The sequence below is a fragment of the Carlito syrichta genome, unplaced genomic scaffold (assembly GCF_000164805.1).
Source record: "Carlito syrichta isolate Samal-C Ts95f unplaced genomic scaffold, Tarsius_syrichta-2.0.1 Scaffold303278, whole genome shotgun sequence".
Lineage (NCBI taxonomy): Eukaryota > Metazoa > Chordata > Mammalia > Primates > Tarsiidae > Carlito > Carlito syrichta.
The window spans coordinates 68,583-81,970 of NW_007247374.1; the positions used below are offsets into that span (position 1 = coordinate 68,583).

At 45.1% G+C, this 13,388-nt stretch overlaps 1 long non-coding RNA gene across 1 annotated transcript in view; it reads left to right on the forward strand.

Moving 5' to 3' along the window:
• Positions 1-6,548: 6,548 nt before the first annotated feature.
• LOC110595653 overlaps positions 6,549-13,388 on the forward strand; it is a 75,021-nt gene continuing 68,181 nt past the window's right edge. The window contains exon 1 of the long non-coding RNA XR_002481969.1: positions 6,549-6,598. This is a non-coding gene — a long non-coding RNA (uncharacterized LOC110595653). The remainder of the gene's footprint in view (positions 6,599-13,388) is intronic.

Below are 13,388 nucleotides of genomic sequence, written 5' to 3' on the forward strand. Positions count from 1 at the left end.
CACTTGTCCTCCCAGAGTTTTTTTTTTTTTTTTTTTCCTGTTTTACAAAATGAAGCAAGTTGACTGGATAATTAATTACCAAGGTCACATCCAGCTATAACATCTTTGATTCTAACAATAAACTACAATACTATCTTACATTTCTTCCCTAAAAGGCCTCTCAATTAAAAATCACTTTTACTGGGACTCAATTTCATTTCTGTTCTTTTCATTGCTACCCTCTACCACTGAGCACTGAGTGCCATGACGCATTGGAAGGAAAAACCACACAGCATTACACCTATTACCTACCACAACTTAGAACGTGGAAAATTAAACCATAGAACCCAAACTATAGGGAGTGGTGCAAATCATCCAGATAGAAAAGAAATATTGACTCAGAAGGACATGTTGCTGATTTTTCTAAGTTCTAAGTGAATGAGATGGTGGTCCATTTAGATTTGAGTAAACTAAATGGAAACATAAAAGTTGTCTTTCTTATATTTTGAGCATTATAAATAAATACAGGTAATAAACCCTCAGTCCACTAGTTGATCCATCATGACAAGAGTGATTTTTTCAGCCAGCTGCAGTGGTTCACACCTAAAATCCCAGCACTTGAGAGGCTGAGGCAAGAGGATTGCTTGAGCCTGGGATTTTGAGACCAACCTGCGTAACATAGCGAGACTTTACATCTACCAAAAAAATCAAAGAGCTAGCCAAGCGTGCTGGCACATGCCTGTAGTCCCAGTTACTCAGGAGGCTGAGGCAGAAGGATTGCTTGAGCCCAGGTGGCTGAGACTGTAGTAAGCTGTTATCATGCCACTGCACTTTAGTCTGGGGGACAGAGTGAGACTCCAATTCAAAAAAAAGAGAGTGGTTTTTGTATTTAGCGAGCCCTCTGAACAATCTTCTCCAACGTCAGCAGCAATGGTAGGAGGCCTGTCGGTGGATTCATAGCAAAGAGGTCTCACCATGTTGCCCAGGCTGGTCTCGCATACCACTCTCACATGCATGTGTATGCAATCAGTAAGCCTTGGCTGCCTTTTGATTGGGATCACACTATTCTTCTCTAAGAAATCCTCTCCCACCTTGTGGAAAAATGCACTAGCAGTATATCCCATTGCCTCAGCCTCAATTAGACTATCTACAGGCCAGGCGCAGTCACTCACACCTATAATCCCAGCACTTTGGGAGGCTGAGGTGAGAGGATTGCCTGAGTCCACGGGTTCAAGACCAGCCTGAGCAACTTGGCGAGACCTCATCTCTACAATAAATCAAAATAATAATAATAATAAGCCAGGTGTGGTAGTGCACCTATAGTTCCAGCTACTTGGAAGGCTGAGGCAGAAGGATCACCTGAGTTCAGCAGGTCAAGGCTGCAGTGGCTGTGAGCAACGTGCCACACTACACTCCAGCCTGGGCAACAGAGTGAGACTTCGACTCAAAAAAAAAAAAAAAAAAAGAATATGGTATCTATGATTTGAGGAATCATTTTCAGGGGTCAGAGGGACCCAGAAGAAGTTTACCTTGAGACCTGACTGTATGGATAAGACAAAACTTCCCTCAGTGGCCTGCAATCCACATTCTGTATAAAACCTATCTTCAGCACGACTCGTTTTCTCCATCCTAGAGGCACAGATGAGATCCTCCATGTACCTGTCCTTGTGAATGTGCAACAGGGAATTTTAAAAGAAATGGTGGTATATGGAATGGGGCCAAGCAACGATACTGATTCATGGAAGTCAATATGTACTATGATGCATTATGTGATGTGTGTGGGAGCATGTGTGCGTGTGTCTTTGAGTACCTGTGTAATGCTGTCCCTAAGCTGTCACAATATCTTCTTTTCCACACATGTCTTTCTGTGTGTAGATTTTTTTTTTTTTTAGTTGGACTCTGTCCCCCAGGCTGGAGTGCAGTGGCATGATCATGGCTCACCACAGCCTAGTAATCCTTCCACCTCAGCCTCCTGAGCAACTGAGACCACAAGCACATGCCACCACATCTGATTCATTTTTAAATTTCTTTGCAGAGACGAAGTCTTGCTATGTTGCCCAGGCTGGTCTCAAACTCCTGGGTTCAAGCATTTCTCCTGTCTTGGCCTCCCAAAGTGCTGGGATCACAGGTGTGGGCCACTATGCCTGACCCCAGACCTTTCATATTTATCTCACTGCCTGTTGGCTGTCTCTCTGCCTCTCCTTTCCCCTCTCAACTGCCTCTTTTTACTAGCTATAATATAAAACTGAAAGGATCTTTAAAATAATTTTTGTGCCAATTAATTTGAGTTTTATGTTCTCCCTTATTAATTCAAAAAGAGATTGAGTGAGGCATTTTATACTCCTTTTAAAAATGTTTTATTGACATGATCTTCATTTTTTTCCCCTCTATCATTAGATCTCAAGGTAAATAGTTGCTTCACCCCTGATACCAGAGAAGGCAAGAGAAGAGATAAAATAAAGCAAGTGAGGCTTCATCCATCATGGTGCAGATCCAGTGGGGGGCACTCCTAGTCCTGCCCTTCCTCGAACTCACCCTCTCCCTTTCTCCTCTCTATCCTTTTCCCATCATGAATATTTTATCTCTCCAAGTGTACACTTTTATAAAGAAATAAAATATTTTGTTTTGTTTTTTGAGTCAGGATCTCACTCTGTTGGCAAGACTGGAGTACAATGGCATGATCACATCTCGCCACATCCTCAACCTCTGGGCTCAAGCAATCCTCCCACCTCAGCTTCCCAAAGTGCTGGGATTACAGACATGAGCCACCACGCCTGGCCTAAAATCAGTTTCTTAACTGTTCCCAGCCACCAGTAACTAACATGTCTGTTCTGCTCAACCTCCTTCCATGCACACATACACACAGTCCTTAAAAATCAGTCATATGATGAGTTGAGTGTAGAACATCAAAGTACTCTCAAGGTTACTCAGGCATCAGCCCCTCCTTTAGTGGTAGAAACCCTTTTTGGTGGGAGGGATGCTTTTTCCTATATGGGCTAGCCACCAAAACCTAACCTGACAGCTTACACCTGGGAATATATCTGGTCCACCTTGGGAGGGCATTGAGCCCTGGGACCCAGAGCAGAACTCCACTCAAACTCATTCTGTACAGGATGTTGATGCCACAGCCCTCCAGATGTGGTCCTGCAGGACTGATGAGCTCGTTGACACTCCAGGAGATGTAGCATTTGCTTGTCGCCTCAACAAGAAAAGCATAACTGCCTTCATCTCTTCTGTCAAAAGAATGACCTTCTTCATTTGGTGTGGAGCCAAATGCCAGATGATAATGCAAGATAATAACTCCAAAGCAAGATAATGACTTATTTGAAATGATTCCCTTTGAAATCACCTTGTATTTCCTATCCCAGTTATAATTCAGCTAATTGATTAATAATTCTGTATAAAAGTCTCCATTTCTGCAAACATCAATTCTTTAGACCTACTTTTTTGAGTTGAAATCTCTGCTTCTCTAAGTATCTTCTGCCTTTTTCTCCCATCTGCACTTTTGCCTAAGCAACATTCTGATGACATAAATAGCATCCCTTCAAAAAGGTTTTGATCAAGGTGTCTCTCTATGTCCCAGAGCCCAAGCACTGTAATCTGTGTCCTTGAAACAGTACCTGTGATGGGAAAGATCTAAGACCATGTCTTGAAGAAGAAAAAAAAAACTTCCCTGCCAGACAAATAAAGCTGTAATCCCTCCAGAAGCCTGGGGCATACTGTACTTGACAAAGAGAAAGGCTGCCCAAGAAAGAAAAACCAGGCCCAGCCTCCAGGGGTCTGCAAGCCCAAGTGGCAGCTACTCAGCTGGGGAATTCAACTCTGTGGTACATTCACATATAAAAAACTATCCTGGCTGGGCGCGGTGGCTCATGCCTGTAATTCCAGCACTTTGGGAGGCCAAGGCGGGAGGATTGCTTGAGTTCAAGAATTTGAAGCCGGGCTCGGTGGCTCAGCCTGTAATCCCGCGCCTTTGGGAGGCTGAGGTGAGTGGATTGCCTGAGCTCGCGGGTTCGAGACTCGCCTGGGCAGGGAGACCTCATGTCTTCAATAAATCAAAAAGTCAGCCGGGCGAGGTAGCGCGCGCCTGTAATTCCAGCTACTCGGAAGGCTGAGGCAGAAGGATCGCCGGAGCCCAGCAGGCGAGGCTGCGGTGGCCGGGAGCAGCCACTGCACTCCAGTCTGGGCGACAGAGTGAGACTCCAACTCAAAAAAAAAAAAAAGAATTTGAGAGCAGCCTAGACAACATAGCAAGACCTCATCTCTACAAAAAATCACCAAAAAAAAATAGTTGGGTGTGGTGGTACACATCTGTAGTCCCATTTACTCAGGAGGCTGTGGCAGAAGGATCGCTTGAGCTCAGGAGTTTGAGGCTGCAGTGAGCTATGATTACACCACTGTACTCCAGCCTGGGTGACAAAGTGAGACCCCCACACACACAAAAAAGTGATCCAGGCTAAATCCCTGCTCAGGTAGAGGACTTCTAAGAGCATGGCAGTGTGGGACCACAGATACACACACACTCACACATACCCTGCTTGGTGGAAGAATGTGCCCCATGGAAGCTGAGCATCATTGTGTTACAGGCACACTCCCTGTGAAGACAGTCTATGACTCACCCCTTGGGGCAAAGGTGAATTAGGCTAGGCTACCTCTGACATGTTCCTCAACATTCTTCTCTTCTATGTTCTATGAGCTGAACATTTCCAAGGTTGCTGACTTGAAATGATGTTTCTGGCACCCAGCTTTCTAAAATCAAGTTGCTTCATCCAAATGCTCACATTCTAGAAAGGGCCAACACAATTGTTCATGCCTTTGAAAAAGTGAAAAGGGTCAGGAATAAACTTAGAGGAGAGGTCTAGATCTTCTATGCCAAAAATGTTCTCAGGCCAGTGATGAATAAGAAACTACCTAGATTACCACCGAAAGAGAGAAGAAAGAAGAGGGCAGAGTGGGAAGGAGGAAATGAGAGCCCATCAGATCAGACAGCAGGTGTTGGAAGCAAAGGAATTGGGTGTCCAGGGAACAGGCAGAGAAGACAGTCCATTAACCTGAGTTTCATGGAATGCTGAATTTTTATTATTGTTATTTATTATAACGATGTGGGGTACAATTCAGGGTTAGGTATAGAAACATTGCTTATGCGGGTACTCTTGTTGATGAGGTGTGCCCCTCCCTCCCCTGACAGTTTCCCACTACTGTCAATCCCTTTCTTATAGTATTATAATAATTGTTCAAGGTCCGCTTGTGAGTGAGAACATATGGTACTCTGTTCTTTGTTTCTGTGATAGATCCCTGAGTATGATCGACTCTAAATCCATCCAAGTTGCTGCGAAGTCCATATGTTTGTCCTTCTTTATGGCTGCATAATATTCCATTGTGTATATGTACCACATTTTTAAATGCTGGATGTTTTTAAATAAACCTATCTCAATAGGCCCATCTGTGAGTCCAAATGCACCCCTAGGACCTGGAGAGAGTGAGATTCTCTTGGAGGGAAAGTGAAGAACTACATGGGCACTGGCACCGCTCAACCAGGGACTCAGACTGTGGTCAGCAAAGACAAACTCATGCCCAGGTCATCTACAGGGTATTTTTGCTTGCAAGTTCCTTTTAGGCAAAGGTGTCACCATCACTGAATGTCCCATTCTTTTCTATTTGACCACAATATCCTGCCAAGTGAAGTCAAAGCTGATGAAATTGTTCTGGGAAAGAATGGAAGAGAGAAGTCTGTTCTCCTGCATGACCTGATAGACCACTTGATACTCAACACCTTTTACCAATTCTGTGAGGCCTTGGAGGGAGGCAATTAAAAAACTATAAGACAGCATCATCCAGAGGGTGTGCACACAGCCTTGAAGGATCCAGTGCAAACCAGGTTTTAGAGTTCTAATTGCTCTATGTGTGTTTACAATTGATTTTTACTTACCTTTCTTTAAAAACTACTCTGCCTTGCTATGGGATAACCTAGAATTTAAATGATGTCCTCAAAGAATTCTAATGGCACATGGAACTATTGCTCGGCCCATGCATTTTTAACTTTTTCTTTTTCTGCTGAATGATTTTTCTTACTGGAGATCTAACATTCTCTGAGTCCTTGCTTTCTATGCATTTTTATTCCTCTAATCAGGGTGGTATGGCCGGAGGAAGCCAAAGATAAAACTAATAAAAACAACAATGATGCCTAACTCTTAGATAATGCCTTGCATTAAATAGAGCTGTTCTAATTATTTCACATGTGTTGATTCACTTCAGCCTCACCACAGCCTTATGAGGTAAGTGCTACTATTAGAACCATTTTACAGATGAGCAAATGGAAACACAGGACGATAAGACACTCGCCCAGGGTCACACAGATAGCAAGTGACAGAACCAAGGTATGAACCCAGGAAAGCCGGCTCTCAGGACTATGCTCTCCCTCTCTGTGAATCACGCAGCTGTCTCTCTGCACACCATGAATGGAATGGCCAGGAATGACAATGCTATTTTTCATCTTTAAAAATAAAGTGTGAGCTCTTAACTTATTAACTTTTAACCTTAACTATTCTGTTTTTTTCTCCCACACTCTCAGATGATGGAAATGCTTAAGGCAAGCTAAGGTAGTGTGAGACCACACCATGTAAGTGTGAGCATGGCTTTGTGGGTCCAGCTGTGTTTTGTGCGCACTTCTGCCTTCGGTTCCCGCATGAGTTCTCCGCTGTTCTCCGATTCCCGCTTTGGGCTTGGCGCTTGGGCCGCATGCACCGCTGCTTTTAAGCCGTCGATCTTATGCCTTTTTTCTTGGTTTTCTATTTGTGCTTCTGCCTCCCACAATCCCTGTCACAGGAGTAAGAGCCTGAGCATTTGCAGCTGTCGGCCTGGCACTTCTCCGGGAAGGAGATGGGGAGTCCTGGGGGATGCATTTGGCTATTGTTCTCTGACAAGGAGCCCTCAGATTGTCAGCTTTTAGGATTCTAGGCATGTGACTCCAGGCTCTTGCTGCAACATACTACTCCAAAGTGGAGAACCATGCGTGGGGGGCATCTCTAGGCGGCCATGGCCTTTGCTATGAGTGTTCTGGGGCTGCCAGCCTTGAACGGATTATTGCTCTGGGAGGCCCCATGGGAGTGGATGCTGTGTGAAAGTAAATGCCATTGTGCCAAGTAACAGGGCACAATGGGCCAGGGGAGAAGTGGTCACTTTCTCTGTGTGATATGTCTATGATGGGCACGCAAATATATGTGAAACAATATGTGAAACGTGACTATGACCCAGAAAGAATCATGACTTTTAAGCCCAATGTGGACGACCATGGCCCTTCATCATAATGTCCGCACACACATATGTGTGCACACACAGTTCTTTCTGGTGTTTCTTGATTCTCCATATTTCCAATTTGAGTGATTCAATATAGGATAAGCCAGATTTACAGGATAAATTGGCAAGGAGGTATTTGTGCCTAAGAATTTATCTGAAACATTTAAAATGCAATACTGCCTTACTGTATAGCCTTCCACCATGTGTCTGTGATTTCAGGGTTGGAACTGTCTCTTGTTCTTAATTTCACTAAAGTTTCTAGGTTGTGCTGAATGAGAATTAGGAGGAAACTTTCCAAGTTAGTTATCAGAGATAACAAGAATTTAACAAAGGAGGGGCTCTGGGCCAGACACAGTGGCTCATGCCTGTAATCCCAGCACTTTGGGGAGCGAGGTGGTAGAATCTCTTGAGCCTGGGAGTTTGAGACCAGCCTGAGCAATATAGGGAGTCCTGATCTCTACAAAAAAAAAAAAAATCAAAAAATTAGCCAGGCATGGTGGCATGCACCTGTAGTTTCAGCTACTCAGGAGGCTGAGCCAGAAGGATCACCTGAGTCCAGGAGGTCAGGGCTGCGGTGAGCTAGTATTGCACCACTGGGCGACAGAGTGAGACCCTGTCACACACAAAAAAAATTATGTTGAGGGCCTCTCATGAGAGGTGACTGAGTGCACCCAAGCCCCTGCAGTTTTGAGACCCAAACCCATCATGTTAGCACAGAGTTCTAGAGCTGATGAGTTCTTAAAGATGAATCCTCTGCTCCAAATCCTTAATTCATAGAAGACGACTAAGGCCTCAAGAAAGTAAGTAACTTGCCAAGATGTGGCACAGCGTGGATGAAAACTCCATCTTCTGCTTCCCATCAAAGCGTCTTATTGGTGTGGTGTCACGGTTCATTTCTCCCTGGAAGAGACCCCCATACGCATCTCAAGAAATGCTTTTTAGAAGTGAAGACAAGTGAAGGAGCCTACATTCCCAGAAAGGACTTCATGTTCCTATCCTGGCTGTGCCACTAAATATCTGAGTGAGCTTGACAAAGACACTGTGCCTCTCTGGACCTTGGGCTCCTCGTCTGTAAAATGAGTTTGAAAATATCTGATTGCGAAAAGGTATGTGATTTAGCTAAGACTAAATTGCTCATGAACCTTGGGATGTTTTTCATGCGGTGTTCATCTTTCACTAAAGGATTATGAAAAAGCTACTGTCAGACTGTATGAATGAGGACCGCCTTCAGAAACAAGAGCCCTGTGAGTCTCTGTTACCAACCGAAAAAGAACAAGGGCAGGAAGGAGAAGGCACACGGGAGAAGCGAGGAGCCCACCCCCTTTACAGGGACCTATCAGACCCCAGTAAGACATGGCAAATTCCAGTTTGTCAACTCAGATATGCTGATCTCTGCAGTGTGGGGTTATCTGGTTGTTATCTTTGTCTCTCTTCCCAGGATACCACTGGTTTGAGCTCTGGCACTTAAAGAAACCCAGTAGGTCAATAAGGCTCCGCTTTCTCCTTTCAGTGTATCACTAACCAACTTAGCAAGGGCAGGGAAGTCTCTTCGGCCGTCAGAGAACAATTGGAAAGCCAACAGGCAGAAATAGAAACACACACACGCCAGCTTTCAGCACAGTTTTGAGATATACCCTTCCTTTACATAAAATTATGGAAATACAGATATTAATCAAATATGCAATGTCATTTTAACAGAGCTTTCTTTCTTCCGTGGTAAATGCATGGCATTTTTATGATGAGTCTTTTTCATAAAGCAAAGAATCATTGCTTGATTTAACATCTTGGTCCATTTGGGTGTTCCTCTACCACATTTGGCTTAAAATGCAACTTTTTCCAAAATGCCCCATCTAGTCTACAGCAGCCTTCAGTGGATCTGACACTGATTCAAAACTGGGTGGGAGGAGCAGGACAGGATACAGCAGGATGGGGAATACCACGGAGGTGGCTAATTTCTCATGTACTGCTTAGGTTCTATCTAATGCTGCTGGACAAAACTCAGCACTGCAAAGAGCTATGGCCTCAGACAGTATTACCAGGATGGGATTTCAGCTCCAGAATTTTGGCAGAGCAGGGGAGCTTAGAGGCAGCAAATCTAGCTGGAAAGTTTGTGCAAGGGGGCTCTTGAGGCCGCATTTGCGTGGCACGTAAGATTGAAAAATACCAATCAGCCAAGTCATTCTGAGGGAGCTGCTGTTGAAAATGATGGAAGGGGACAACAGGCACCTTTCTGGCAGCCATCATTGCCCTGGGGTTACCATCCCTTCTCCTGTGACAACTGTGGCACTGTGTGAAGAGGAAAATGGCACCGTGGGGCAGCCACACAAGACCGGTTTGTCGTCCCGCTAAGGATGCTGAACAGGCAGGCGAGGGTCCTACCTCCTCACCTTACTTCTCCCTTTGCTGGAGACTCCTGAACAACAGTCAACCAGCTTGGAGCAGGGTGGGTTCAGGCGTCTTCGAGTCCTTCTTGGTCCCTTCCTAAGATAATCATTGTCCTGCTGAGACCTCTAGTGACCAAGTTGGAAACTGCAGGTGTCAAGGAAGGAAGGAAGGGAAGGGAAGGGAAAGGAAAGGAAAGGAGAGAGGGAGGGAGGGAGGGAGGGAGGAGAAGGGAGGAAGGGAGGAAGAGAGGAAGGGAGGAAGGAAGGAGGGAAAGAGGGAGGGAAGAAACTAGGAATGAGGGTCCTGTGGGCTGTCACTGAGCAAAGCACTCTATGGTCTGTGCAGGTCACAACCTGAAATGCTTTGTAGGTGGAAGAAGGGGAGCATCTGTGGTCTGAGACCCTGAAACATCAGCCCAGAGGCATGGTGACCTATTGTCCTGTGAATATGCCCAGCTGGCTTTTCAGAAATCTTTTTTCTCTGGTTAGCCACAGTGGTGAGGCCTCTGCATTTGCCTTCCTTTCTGCTTCTGGTTACTCCCACCTATTTCTGGAATCTATCAGAAGCTGTAGATGTGGTCAATCCTTGATGTTTTGTCCTTGATGTTTTGAACAGACCCAAAGCCAAATGGTCTTGAGAGTCTGAAGAATCAGCCAACAGAGCCTGGCCATCTGACAGAGACACACCAATCCACATTTGCCCCTTGAGGGCCCTGCATAGACTGGCCTGGCTCCTGGGGTCGGGGTGGCCCTGCACTGCTTCCCCACACATTCACCTCTCCGACAGACAGAAAACCCACCACCACCACTGCCTCCAACGTTCTGATCCTGAGGGCTTCCCCAGGACGGGAAGTAGGTTACACCTGACTGACACAAGATTAAATTGTTTTAATTGTTCTAAACCAGTGGTTTTCAAAAGGTAGCCTCCAGATGAGCAGTGGCAGTATCACCAGGAACTTGTTAGACATGCAAATTATCGAGTCCCAGACCTACTGAATCAGAAACTGGGAGGAGCCCAGGAATCTGTGGTTTTTTTGTGGTTTTTTGTTGTTGTTGTTGTTGTTTTGTTTTGTTTTGTTTTGAGTTGGAGTCTCACTTTGTCGCCCAGACTGGAGTACAGTGGCCGCTCCCGGCCACCGCAACCTCGACCTGCTGTGCTCCAGCGATCCTTCCGCCTCAGCCTTCCGAGTAGCCGAAATTACAGGCATGCGCTACCACACCCGGCTGATTTTTTGATTTATTGTGGACATGAGGTCTCGCTGCCCAGGCGGGTCTCAAACCCGCGGGCTCAGGCAATCCACTCACCTCAGCCTCCCAAAGGCGCGGGATTACAGGCTGAGCCACCAAGGAATCTGTGTTTTATAAGGCTTCCAGGTGATGATTCTGAGGTCTCTCAAAATTTGAGAACCACTGCTCCAAGCACAGATTCTCAAATGTCTAGAGATATAAGATTACGACTCTCAGCTTATTTGAAATGTGCAGGGTCTGACAATTAAGTTCTCAAACTTGCCATCGTGTGCCTTTGTTGGCAGCATTGGACAAAACAACTCGATAAAGCGTCATAACCTCGGTAGGTCAGTGTCTCACAACTGTGTTCGTATCGACATGTGATGGTGTCTTGCTGAGTGGCGTTCATCATTGTTTTTGTGTGCCATCGCAAAAATGTTGGCGCATGAATTACAGCAGTGAACAAACATTAAATTTCTTGTTAAACTCGGCAAGAGTAGAAACAAAATCAGGGACATGTTAGTCCAAGTTTATGGGGATAATGCCATGAAGAAAACGGCAGTATACCAATGGATTAAATGTTTTTCTGAGGGGAAAGAAAGCATCACTGAAGAAGAGAGGGCAGGACAGTCAGTATTGAGCAGAACTGACAAAAATCATTGCAAAAATTCATCAAGTTGTGTGTCAGAATTATTGGCTAACTGTGAGACACATAGTAGACCAAATAAACATTGACAGAGAAACAGGAAAACCTTAACTGAAAATCTTGACTTGAGAAAGATGTGTGCAAAAATGGTTCTAAAGGAGCTCTTGCATCACCCCAATGCACCAGCTCACACAGCACTGTCTGTGAGGGAGTTTTCAGTCAGTAAATGAATAACAGTGTTGAAACACCCTCCCTACTTGCCTGATCTGGCCCCCAATGATTTTGTTCTTTACCCAAAGATAAAAAGGAAATATTGAAAGGAAGACATTTTGATGACATTCGGGACATCAAGGTCATATGACAACACCTCTGATGGCCATTCCAGAAAAAGAATTCCAAAATTGCTTTGACGGGTGGACTAGGTGCTGGAGTCAGTACATAGCTTCCCAGGGGGAGCATTTTGAAGGTGACCATAGAGGTATTCAGCAATGAGGTATATAGCACTTTTTATAGGATGAGTTTGTGAACCTAGTTGTTAGCCCTTGTAAGTTCTGATCACTCACCTACAGATATTTAGTGGTTCTTCAGGGGTGGGGGAGGTGTCAAAAATCTGCTGTTTAACCATAATTCCATGTAATTCTGATGGAGGGGACCCATAGTTTTCCATTTTGACAGCTTCTGCTCTAGAAGAAGCAGCACTATCTTGTAACAAAGTCTAACAATTTAGCCTCCTTTCTTGAATTAGAGATAAATGTTGTCACCTGTAATCCCAGCACTTTGGCAGGCAGAGGTGAGAGGATTGCCTGAGTCCAGGAGTTCGAGACCAGCCTGGCCAACTTGGCGAGACCTTGTCTCTACAATAAGTCAAAAAATTAGCCAGGCGTGGTGGCGCATCCCTGTAGTTCCAGCTACCTGGAAGGCTGAGGCAGAAGGATCGCCTGAACCCAGCAGGCTGAGGCTGCAGTGGCCATGAGTGTGCCACTGCACTGCAGCCTGATTGACAGAGTGAGACTCCGACTCAAAAAAATAAAATTGTTGTCATATCTCACCAGTTATGAAAAAGACCTCAGTAAGTTTATCAGAGTACTCCAAGTCTTTGGATGAGATCCTATTTTTCCCTTGGTAAATTAGTTTTTGTGCCCCTAGAGGAAAACCTCAGTGGAGTCTGCATCATAATCTGAAAATGAAATATTTTTCTAGAAAGAGATACGAATTACTAAAAGAACAGGAAACCTGTGGCTGGGTGTTTCTGAGTAAGGGGACATGTGTCTTTTGAGTCTAGATCTCTGGGTTGATGCTCTGAGCTCAACTGAGAAGCCATGAGGCAGGTGTCTCCAGGCTGTGATCCATCAGATGGCAAGTTGCCCCTTCTTTTCCCTCCTCAGACAGTTGGAGATTTAAGTGGTGTCTTTCCAACAGAATCCAAGAGGATAACTGATTATAAAACCTCGAGGAAAAGATGGTTTTCAAAATTTGAGGTTATAAGTACTCATAACTTCACAGGGCCATTGCGTTGGTCACCCTGGAAAAATTAAGTTCATACTGGTTAAGTTCGTACTTGTGAATGTAAGGCCTCAAGTCTCCTCAACACTGTTCAGGGCCTATTAGGAGCTCCAGAGAGATCTGCCATTGTTCTTCTATACCTTTTTTTTTTTTTTTTTTTTTTGAGTTGGAGTCTCACTCTGTCGCCCAGACTGGAGTGCAGTGGCCGCTCCCGGCCACCACAGCCTCGACCTGCTGGGCTCCGGCGATCCTTCCGCCTCAGCCTTCCGAGTAGCCGGAATTACAGGCATGCACCACCACACCCGGCTGATTTTTTTTTATTTATTGTAGAGATGAGGTCTCGCTGCCCAGGC